Source organism: Mauremys mutica, chromosome 20 (assembly GCF_020497125.1).
Source record: "Mauremys mutica isolate MM-2020 ecotype Southern chromosome 20, ASM2049712v1, whole genome shotgun sequence".
NCBI classification, from domain to species: Eukaryota; Metazoa; Chordata; order Testudines; family Geoemydidae; genus Mauremys; species Mauremys mutica.
Window position 1 is genome coordinate 19,076,787 of NC_059091.1, and position 11,505 is coordinate 19,088,291.

Below are 11,505 nucleotides of genomic sequence, written 5' to 3' on the forward strand. Positions count from 1 at the left end.
CTCTTTAATGTTTTTAAGGAGGTAAACACTAATAGGAACTGCTTGATCATGGGAGACTTTAACTTCCCAGATATAGATTGGGAAACAAATGCTAGTAATAACAATAGGGCTCAGCTTTTCCTAGACATGATAGCTGATGAATTCCTCCATCAAGTGGTTGCTGAACCGACGAGGGGGGATGCCATTTTAGATCTGATTTTGGTGAGTAATGAGGACCTTGTTGAGGAAATAGTTGTAGGGGACAACCTTGGCTCGAGTGATCACGAGCTAATTCGATTCATAATTAATGAGAGGATAATCAATATTGCATCTGAGACTAGGGTTTACGATTTCAAAAGGGCTAACTTTACTAAATTAAGACGACTAGTTAGGGAAGTGGACTGGACCAACATATTTAGGAATCTAAAGGTAGATGACGCCTGGGGTTACTTCAGGTTGAAATTGCAGGAGTTGTCAGAGGCATGTATCCCGAGAAAGGGAAAACGGCTCGTAGGTAGCAGTTTTAGACCGAGCTGGATGACCAAGCGTCTTAGAGGGGTCATTAAGAAAAAACAGAAAGCGTACCGGGAGTGGAAAATGGGAGGGATCAGCAAAGAAACCTACCTTATTGAGGTCAGAGGGTGTAGGGATGCAGTGAGAAAGGCAAAGCGACGGGTGGAGATGGACCTAGCGAAGGGGATTAAAACCAATAGCAAAAGGTTTTTTAGCCATATAAATAGGAAGAAAACCAAGAAGGAAGAAGTGGGACCGCTTAAAACTTTAAACGGAGTGGAGATTAGGGATAATCTTGGAATGGCACAATATCTGAATGAATATTTTGCCACGGTCTTTAATGAGGCTAATGAAGGGCTAAGGAATAGTGATAGAGGGACCGATGGGAATGAAGATATGGGGGTAGACATTACGGTATCTGAGGTGGAGGTCAAACTTGAACAGCTTAACGGAAGTAAATCGGGGGGCCCGGATAATCTTCATCCTAGAATATTAAGGGAATTGGCGAGTGATATTGCTAGCCCGTTAGCGATGATTTTTAATAAATCTCTAAATTCGGGGATTGTACCGTTGGACTGGAGATTAGCTAATGTAGTTCCTATATTCAAGAAGGGGAAAAAAAGTGACCCGGGTAACTACAGGCCTGTTAGTTTAACATCTGTAGTATGCAAAGTAATGGAAAAAATTTTGAAAGAGAGAGTGGTTAAGGAGCAGGAGGCCGATGACAACTGGGATAGATTACAGCATGGATTTACGAAAGGTAGATCGTGCCAAACCAATCTGATCTCCTTCTTTGAGAAAGTAACAGATTTCTTAGACAAGGGAAATGCGGTGGATCTAATATATCTGGATTTCAGTAAGGCGTTTGATACGGTACCGCATGAGGAATTATTGGTTAAATTGGAAAAGATGGGGATCGAAATGAAAATCCAGAGGTGGATAAGGAGTTGGTTAAAGGGGAGACTGCAGAGGGTAGTACTGAAAGGGGAACTGTCGGGTTGGAGGGGGTTACCAGTGGAGTTCCTCAAGGTTCGGTTTTGGGTCCTATTTTATTCAATCTATTTATTGCTGACCTGGGAACCAAGAGTAGGAGTGGGCTGATAAAGTTTGCGGACGACACCAAGTTGGGAGGTATTGCCAATTCGGAGAAGGATAGGGATATCCTCCAGGGAGATTTGGATGACCTTGTAAACTGGAGTATTAGTAACAGGATGAAATTCAATAGTGAGAAGTGTAAGGTTATGCATTTAGGGATGACTAACAAGAATTTTAGTTATAAGCTAGGGACGCACCAGTTGGAAGTAACGGAGGAGGAGAAGGACCTGGGAGTCCTGGTTGATCGTAGGATGACTATGAGTAGGCAATGTGATGTGGCCGTTAAAAAAGCTAATGCGGTCTTGGGTTGCATTAGGCGGGGTATTTCTAGTAGGGATAAGGAAGTGCTAGTCCCGTTATATAAGGCGTTGGTGAGACCTCATTTGGAGTATTGTGTGCAGTTTTGGTCTCCCATGTTTAAGAAGGATGAGTTAAAACTGGAACGGGTACAAAGAAGGGCCACTAGAATGATCCGAGGAATGGAAGGCCTGTCGTATGACAGGAGACTAGAGGAGCTCGGTTTGTTTTCCTTAACCAAAAGAAGGATAAGGGGAGATATGATTGCACTCTTTAAATATATCAGAGGGATAAATACCAGGGAAGGAGAGGAATTATTTCAGCTCAGTGCTAATGTAGACACGAGGACAAACGGATATAAATTGTCAGTCAGGAAATTTAGGCTTGAAATTAGACGAAGGTTTCTAACCATCAGGGGAGTGCAATACTGGAACAGCCTACCGAGGGAAACAGTAGGGGCGAAGGACCTCCATGACTTTAAGATTAAGCTAGATAAGTTTATGGAGGAGATGGTATAATAGGATAACGGGCTTAGTCAATAGGTCAATTAAGTGCCAAACTGGTACTTAATTGGGTCAAATTGGGTCAATGATATGATATTCTTAACCTCTTTCAGAGGGTATGGCTGGAGAGTCTTGCCCGCATGCTCGGGGTTCAGCTGACCGCCATATTTGGGGTCGGGAAGGAATTTTCCTCCAGGGCAGATTGGCAGTGTCCCTGGAGGTTTTTCGCCTTCCTCCGAAGCATGGGGCAGGGGTCGCTTGCTAAAAGAGTGGGTAGATCGGCTAATGTGGCCTGCATCTTGCAGGAGGTCAGACTAGATGATCATAATGGTCCCTTCTGATCTTGAATTCTATGATTCTATGATTCTATGATTCTATGACTTCAGTCAGGTTGGCATAACTGGTTTTGTGCTACATCTTTATTCAGGCCTAACACCCACTGCACCATGCTCAGTCCCCTGCCCCTCATACACACACCCCTAGGCTCACTCCAGGCCTGCTGCTGCACCAGAGGCTGCTGCCAGCTGCAGCAAAGGCACCCGATCCACTCACCGGGGCTGTGCTCAGCCATGACCATCAACTGCTGCCCCAGTGCATGGGGGCAGGATCTCCCCTGTCACAGTGTTTGGATTGGGACTAAACCCCTAGGTTTGCAGGGAGGCTCTGGGGAGGTAGGTGGGGCCCTCGCTATCAGGGCCGGCTCCAGACCCCAGCGCGACAAGCACGCGCGTGGGGCGGCACTTGCTGGCAGGGGCGGCAGATTGGGCCAGCGGGAGGTCCACCGGAGCCCCGGGACAACCGGACCTGCCGGGATGACCGGACCAGCTGCGGGAGGTCCAGCCGAGCCGCACGACTAGCGGACCCTCACCAGTCAAGCCCGCGGGAGGTCCGCTGCTCCCGGGGCTCCGGGCGCCTCCCGCGCATGACTGCTTGGGGCGGCGGAATATGTGGAGCCGCCCCTGCTCGCTATCCCCAGCACACAGAATCCAGGCTGCTAGTGCCCCTGGGCCTGGGAAGGGGCCTCGTGTATGGTCCACGTACAGCACAGTGCGCTCTGCCCCCTATGGGCCTGGGGGGCAGGGAATAGCCCAAGCGCAGGGCACCCCGGCCACACCCCTAATCTCCCCTCCCTCAGGGCTGGGAGCAGAGCCTTTTCCAGCCCCACACTGACAGGGAGCCCCCTGGGTGGGAGGGTGTTTCCTAGGGGGTCATTATGCCCCCTTAGGCAGCCAGGGCAGCCTGACCGGAGAAGGGGCCGGGGCGTTCCAGGCCCTTGTTAGCGACATTCAGCCGGTAGTTAGAGCTTGTGTCAAGTCCCAGCCGGCCATTTCCATGGAAACCGCCCGTTACACCCCTTTTTGGGGGGCGCAGAGCACCGGGCCCGTAGCACTGGGAGATCTCAGGAGCCTCTTGGTTCAAACACTTCCCCTGGCAGAGACCTCGCCCAGCCGTTCCTGCGCCAGCCCCAGGCCGCGTGGGATCACCCCAGCCAGTGCCCTGGGGCGGGTCTAGGCACAAGAAGAAATCAGCGCCGCAGGGATCTCAGCCAGCGTCCCGGGGATTGTGCGGGGATAGCTGGTATCGGGAGCCGTGTGGAGAATCCCTAGGGCTTGCCCCGGGGGGAATTGATGGCGATCGCTGTTCTCTTTGGAAGCGCACTGATTATTCCAGAGCAGAGTGTCCGGACGGGGAGCGATTCCACAGGAGCTGTTACCCTCTATTTCCCCGTGTACTTAAGCCCCTAGGGACACCCAATCTCAGAGCTCCCTGCAACTCGAAGCGAGTTTGGAAGCCACGGGACACCCGTGTGCCCGAGGGAGGGGAGCGCTCTGGCCGCACCACCGAGAACCCAGCGCATGGCCCCCCTTCTCCAGCAGACAGAGCGTTGGAGCTGGGGAAAGCGCTTTGGAGCAGCGGCTGTGCTGTGGCTGGATGTGTGTACAGCACCTGGCACCACGGGGCCCCGGCTGCGGCGCTACCCACTATAAACATCCCAATGGAACTGGGACGGGATGGATAAGGACGCTGGAAGCTCCGTTCCCATTCCGCATGGACCCTTGTAAGCCTTCGGGGGCGGAACCCGATTGTACGTCGTTTCCAGAATAAAGCAGGTTCTGGAAACGCGGAGCTGCCTTGGTGCTGTCAGGGGAACCCGCGAGTGTCGCAGGGTCGAGGGGCGGAAGAGGCAGCACTTGGCAGGATGCAGCCGGTAGGTTCTGACAGGGTTCAGTCTGCCCCGGGAGCAGCTCAGCCTCTGAAGAGGCAAAACCATGGTGCCGGCCAGGCTGAGACACAAGTAACGCTGGCACCTGCACAGTACAGATGGGATCAGAGCTGAGGCCCATCTAGCCTGGTATCCCAGCTCCAACGGGCCAAAGCCAGATGCTGCAGATGATGATGGAAGAGCCCTCCAGTGGCAGCTGGGGGATAATCTGCCCTCACGCCCTGGTCTCTAATACTCAGATGGGCTGAATGAAGCCCCACAGCAGGAGGTTTTCTCTCTCTTCCCAAACATTTGTGCCCGTTAACTATGATCCCTATGGCTGTTCTCATCATCCATAGGAATAATAGAATCAGAGAATATCAGGGCTGGAAGGGACCTCAGGAGGTATCTAGTCCAACGCCCTGCTCAAAGCAGGACCAATCCCCAACTAAATCATCCCAGCCAGGGCTTTGTCAAGCCTGACCTTAAAAGCCTCTAAGGAAGCAGATTTCACCACCTCCCTAGGTAACCCATTCCAGTGCTTCACCACCCTCCTAGTGAAAAAGTTTTTTTTTAAATATCCAACCTAAACCTCCCCCACTGCAACTTGAGACCATTACTCCTTGTTCTGTCATCTACTATCATGGAGAACAATCTAGATCCATCCTCTTTGGAAACCCTTTTCAGGTAGTTGAAAGCAGATATCAAATCCTCTCTCATTCTTTTCTTCTGCAGACTAAACAATCCCAGTTCCCTCAGCCTCTCCTCATAAGTCATGTGCTCCAGCCCCCTAATCATTTTTGTTGCCCTCCGCTGGACTCTTTCCAATTTTTCCATATCCTTCTTGTAGTGTGAAGCCCAAAACTGGACACAGTACTCCAGATGAGATCTCACCAGTGCTGAATAGAGGGGAATGATCACATCCCTCGATCTGCTGGCAATGCCTCTACTTATACAGCCCAAAATGCCATTAGCCTTCTTGGCAACAAGGACACACTGTCAACTCATATCCAGCTCCTCGTCCACTGTAACCCCTTTTCTGCAGAACTGCTGCCTAGCCACTCAGTCCTTAGTCTGTAGCAGTGCATGGGATTCTCCCATCCTAAATGCAGGACTCTGCACTTGTCCTTGTTGAACCGCATTAGATTTATTTTGGCCCAATCCTTTAATTTGTCTAGGTCCCTCTGTATTCTATCCCTATCCTCAAGCATATCTACCACTCCTCCCAGTTTAGTGTCATCTGCAAACTTGCTGAGGGTGCAGTCCATGCCATCTTCCGGATCATTAATGAAGATATTGAACAAAACCGGCCCCAGGACTGACCCTTGGGGTACTCCGCTTGATACCGGCTGCTAAATAGACATGGAGCCATTGATCACTACCTGTTGAGCCTGACGATCTAGCCAGCTTTCTATCAACCTTATAGTCCATTCGTCCAGCCCATATTTCTTTAACTTGCCGGCAAGAATACTGTGGGAGACCATATCAAAAGCTTTGCTAAAGTCAAGGAATAAGGCCACGTTTACACTTACCTGCTGGGTCGACGTGGCGAGTTCGACTGCTCGGAGTTCGAACTATCGCGTCTGATCTAGACGCGATAGTTCGAACCCCGGAAGCGCTAGTTCGAACTCCGGTACTCCACCGCGGCAGGAGGAGTTGCCGGAGTCTACCTTGGAGCCGCGGAGTTCGCTTCCGCGGCGTCTGGACGGGTAAGTAAGTCGAACTAGGGTAGTTCGAATTCAGCTACGTTATTCATGTAGCTGAATTCGCGTACCCTAGTTCGACCCCCGACCTTAGTGTAGACCAGGGCTAACACGTCCACCGCTTTCCCCACATCCACATAGCCAGTTATCCATAGAAGGCAATTAGGTTAGTCAGGCATGACTTGCCCTTGGTGAATCCATGCTGACTGTTCCTGATCACTTTCCTCTCCTCTAAGTGCTTCAGAATTGATTCCTTGAGGACCTGCTCCATGATTTTTCCAGGGACTGAGGTGAGGCTGACTGGCCTGTAGTTCCCCAGATCCTCCTTCTTCCCTTTTTTAAAGATGGGCACTACATTAGCCTTTGCTAACATGTGGAGTTGCCTTAAAGCCCCATCTCCCGGAGTCACATGATTCTGCTTTTGGCTAAAATCAAATGGATTTTTTTAAAAAAGTGTTGTGATTTTTAAACCAATCTCGTGACTTTTTTGCAGCCTGGTTCATGGTTTGGGGCTTTTATTGATTGCTTGGCGTTGGCGATGTTGTTAATGCACCGTCACTGAGCTGACCCAGGATCTCTGAAACTAACCTATATGCCTGGAGGGTGAAACTAACCAGGTTGTCCTGAGGTCTCGCTCTTTCTCTACACCACACCCGGGCAAAGTGTCTGTTCTGACTCCCAGCCTGTCTTACAAATTGGAAACTGAGCCTGTGGATGGAAGGTCGCCATGTCTCTTGCCATGCTGCCTAATTCCACCGAGGCACAAGCGTAGGTATGTCGTTAGAAGCTGGAACATCCCCCCAATCCTGCAGTCAGAGCCCAGGATGCTCTTTCGTAGCAGAGCTTTGAGGTGGGGGAAGGTCAGGTCTTTGCAAAGCAAACTGGGCTGAGACAGAACCAAGGACTCTGTGTTAACATAAGAACATAAGAAAGGCCGTACCGGGTCAGACCAAAGGTCCATCTAGCCCAGTATCTGTCTACCGACAGTGGCCAATGCCAGGTGCCCCTGAGGGAGTGAACCTAACAGGCAATGATCAAGTGATCTCTCTCCTGCCATCCATCTCCATCCTCTGACGAACAGAGGCTAGGGACACCATTCTTACCCATCCTGGCTAATAGCCATTTATGGACTTAGCCACCGTGAATTTGTCCAGTCCCCTTTTAAACGTTGTTATAGTCCTAGCCTTCACAACCTCCTCAGGTAAGGAGTTCCACAAGTTGACTGTGCGCTGCGTGAAGAAGAACTTCCTTTTATTTGTTTTAAACCTGCTGCCTATTAATTTCATTTGGTGACCCCTAGTTCTTGTATTATGGGAATAAGTAAATAACTTTTCCTTATCCACTTTCTCAACATCACTCATGATTTTATATACCTCTATCATGTCCCCCCTTAGTCTTCTCTTTTCCAAACTGAAGAGTCCTAGCCTCTTTAATCTTTCCTCATATGGGACCCTCTCTAAACCCCTAATCATTTTAGTTGCTCTTTTCTGAACCTTTTCTAGTGCTAGAATATCTTTTTTGAGGTGAGGAGACCACATCTGTACACAGTATTCGAGATGTGGGCGTACCATGGATTTATATAAGGGCAATAATATATTCTCAGTCTTATTCTCTATCCCCTTTTTAATGATTCCTAACATCCTGTTTGCTTTTTTGACCGCCTCTGCACACTGTGTGGACATCTTCAGAGAACTATCCATGATAACTCCAAGATCTTTTTCCTGACTCGTTGTAGCTAAATTAGCCCCCATCATGTTGTATGTATAGTTGGGGTTATTTTTTCCAATGTGCATTACTTTACATTTATCCACATTAAATTTCATTTGCCATTTTGTTGCCCAATCACTTAGTTTTGTGAGATCTTTTTGAAGTTCTTCACAATCTGCTTTGGTCTTAACTATCTTGAGCAGTTTAGTATCATCTGCAAACTTTGCCACCTCACTGTTTACCCCTTTCTCCAGATCATTTATGAATAAATTGAATAGGATTGGTCCTAGGACTGACCCTTGGGGAACACCACTAGTTACCCCTCTCCATTCTGAGAATTTACCATTAATTCCTACCCTTTGTTCCCTGTCCTTTAACCAGTTCTCAATCCATGAAAGGACCTTTCCTTTTATCCCATGACAGCTTAATTTACGTAAGAGCCTTTGATGAGGGACCTTGTCAAAGGCTTTCTGGAAATCTAAGTACACTATGTCCACCGGATCCCCCTTGTCCACATGTTTGTTGACCCCTTCAAAGAACTCTAATAGATTAGTAAGACACGATTTCCCTTTACAGAAACCATGTTGACTATTGCTCAAGAGTTTATGTTTTTCTATGTGTCTGACAATTTTATTCTTTACTATTGTTTCAACTAATTTGCCCGGTACCGACGTTAGACTTACCGGTCTGTAATTGCCGGGATCACCCCTAGAGCCCTTTTTAAATATTGGCGTTACATTAGCTAACTTCCAGTCATTGGGTACCGAAGCAGAGTTAAAGGACAGGTTACAAACCTTAGTTAATAGTTCCGCAACTTCACATTTGAGTTCTTTCAGAACTCTTGGGTGAATGCCATCTGGTCCCGGTGACTTGTTAATGTTGAGTTTATCAATTAATTCCAAAACCTCCTCTAGTGATACTTCAATCTGTGACAGTTCCTCAGATATGTCACCTACAAAAGCCAGCTCAGGTTTGGGAATCTCCCTAACATCCTCAGCCGTGAAGACTGAAGCAAAGAATCCATTTAGTTTCTCCGCAATGACTTTATCATCTTTAAGCGCTCCTTTTGAATTTTCATCGTCAAGGGGCCCTACTGGTTGTTTAACAGGCTTCCTGCTTCTGATGTACTTAAAAACATTTTGTTATTACCTTTGGAGTTTTTGGCTAGCCGTTCTTCAAACTCCTCTTTGGCTTTTCTTATTACACTCTTGCACTTAAGTTGGCAGTGTTTGTGCTCCTTTCTATTTGCCTCACTAGGATTTGACTTCCACTTTTTAAAGGAAGTCTTTTTATCTCTCACTGCTTCTTTTACATGGTTGTTAAGCCACGGTGGCTCTTTTTTAATTCTTTTACTGTTTTTCTTAATTTGGGGTATACATTGAAGTTGGGCCTCTATTATGGTGTCTTTAAAAAGGGCCCATGCAGCTTGCAGGGATTTCACTTTAGTCACTGTACCTTTTAACTTTTGTCTAACTAACCCCCTCATTTTTGTATAGTTCCCCCTTTTGAAATTAAATGCCACAGTGTTGGGCAGTTGAGATGTTCTTCCCACCACAGGGATGTTGAATGCTATTGTATTATGGTCACTATTTCCAAGCGGTCCTGCTATAGTTGCCTCTTGGACCAGCTCCTGCACTCCGCTCAGGATTAAATCTAGAGTCGCCTCTCCCCTTGTGGGTTCCCGTACCAGCTGCTCCATGAAGCAGTCATTTAAAGTATCGAGAAATTTTATCTCTGCATTTCGTCCTGAAGTGAAATGTTCCCAGTCAATATGGGGATAATTGAAATCCCCCACTATTATTGGGTTCTTAATTTTGATAGCCTCTCTAATTTCCCTTAGCATTTCATCATCACTATTACTGTCCTGGTCTGGTGGTCGATAATAGATCCCTACTGTTATATTTTTACTAGAGCATGAAATTTCTATCCATAGAGACTCTATGGAACCTGTGGATTCGCTTAAGATTTTTACTTCATTTGAATCTACACTTTCTTTAACATATAGTGCCACCCCTCCCCCTGCACGGCCTGTTCTGTCCTTCCGATATATTTTGTACCCCGGAATGATTGTGTCCCATTGATTGCTCTCAGTCCACCAGGTTTCTGTGATGCCTATTATATCTATATCCTCCTTTATCACAAGGCACTCTAGTTCACCCATCTTATTATTTAGACTTCTGGCATTTGTGTACAAGCACTTTAAAAACTTGTCCCTGTTTATTAGCCTGCCTTTTTCTGATGTGCCAGATTCTTTTTTATGTGACTGTTTATCATCTGATCCGGCCCTTACATTATACTTCTCATTCCTCTGCTCCTGACTATAACCTGGAGATTCTCTATCATCAGACTCTCCCCTAAGAGAAGTCTGTGTCCGATCCACACGCTCCTCTGCAGCAGTCGGCTTTCTCCCATCTCCTAGTTTAAAAACTGCTCTACAACCTTTTTAATGTTTAGTGCCATCAGTCTGGTTCCACTTTGGTTTAGGTGGAGCCCATCTCTCCTGTATAGGCTCCTCCCATCCCAGAAGTTTCCCCAGTTCCTAATGAAAGTGAACCCCTCCTCTCTACACCATCGTCTCATCCACGCATTGAGACTCTGAAGCTCTGCCTGCCTACCTGGCCCTGCGCGTGGAACTGGGAGCATTTCTGAAAATGCCACCATAGAGGTCCTGGATTTCAGTCTCTTCCCTAGCAGCCTAAATTTGGCTTCCAGGACATCTCTCCTACCCTTCCCTATGTCATTGGTACCTACATGTACCACGACCACCGGCTCCTCGCCAGCACTACACATAAGTCTATCTAGATGCCTCGAGAGATCCGCAACCTTCGCACCAGGCAGGCAAGTCACCATACGGTTCTCCCGGTCATCACAGACCGGTTGTTGGATCAACCTTTAATACAGCTTGGGCTCAAAAAGCCCTTTAGTTTCTGGAACCCCATTAACCGAACTCTCAGAAGCTGCTAAGGCTGGGGAAGGAGCTGGTATCACAAAGGAACCAGCTTGGGTCATCAGCAGGAATTAAACCCAGGACCTGTCTGCTGAAAACACACATCTTGGCTGCTGCAGCTAAGGGGGTAACTCCATTAGCTAGTCATTGTAGCAGGCTGTTATCAACTTATGGGAACCAGCCACTAGACCAGGACAAACTTGCTCTCTCCTTGTTCTGAGTCACAACATCATCATCAAGAGGTCGGCACATACAGGCCCCCTCACAGGCATGGCGTAGGCCCGTTGCCTTCCAAGAGGTTTAACAATGGAGCAAAAGTTGAGTTTTCTGCTAAAGGAACAAGGGTTTTGTTCCAGCCCTGATGCACTCCTGGGCGTGAGCCAGGGGACACAAAGCTCCTCTCAATGAGGGGGAGCAGAGGGTAAAATCTGCATGGTGAGGCAGGGGAGACACATTCTTGCTCTCCTATTGAGGAAGGAAGCTGAAAGAGACAGGTCTAGTGGGTCGGGTGTGAGACTGGGACTCTAGTCCCAGCTCTGTTACTGCTGGGTCTCCTTG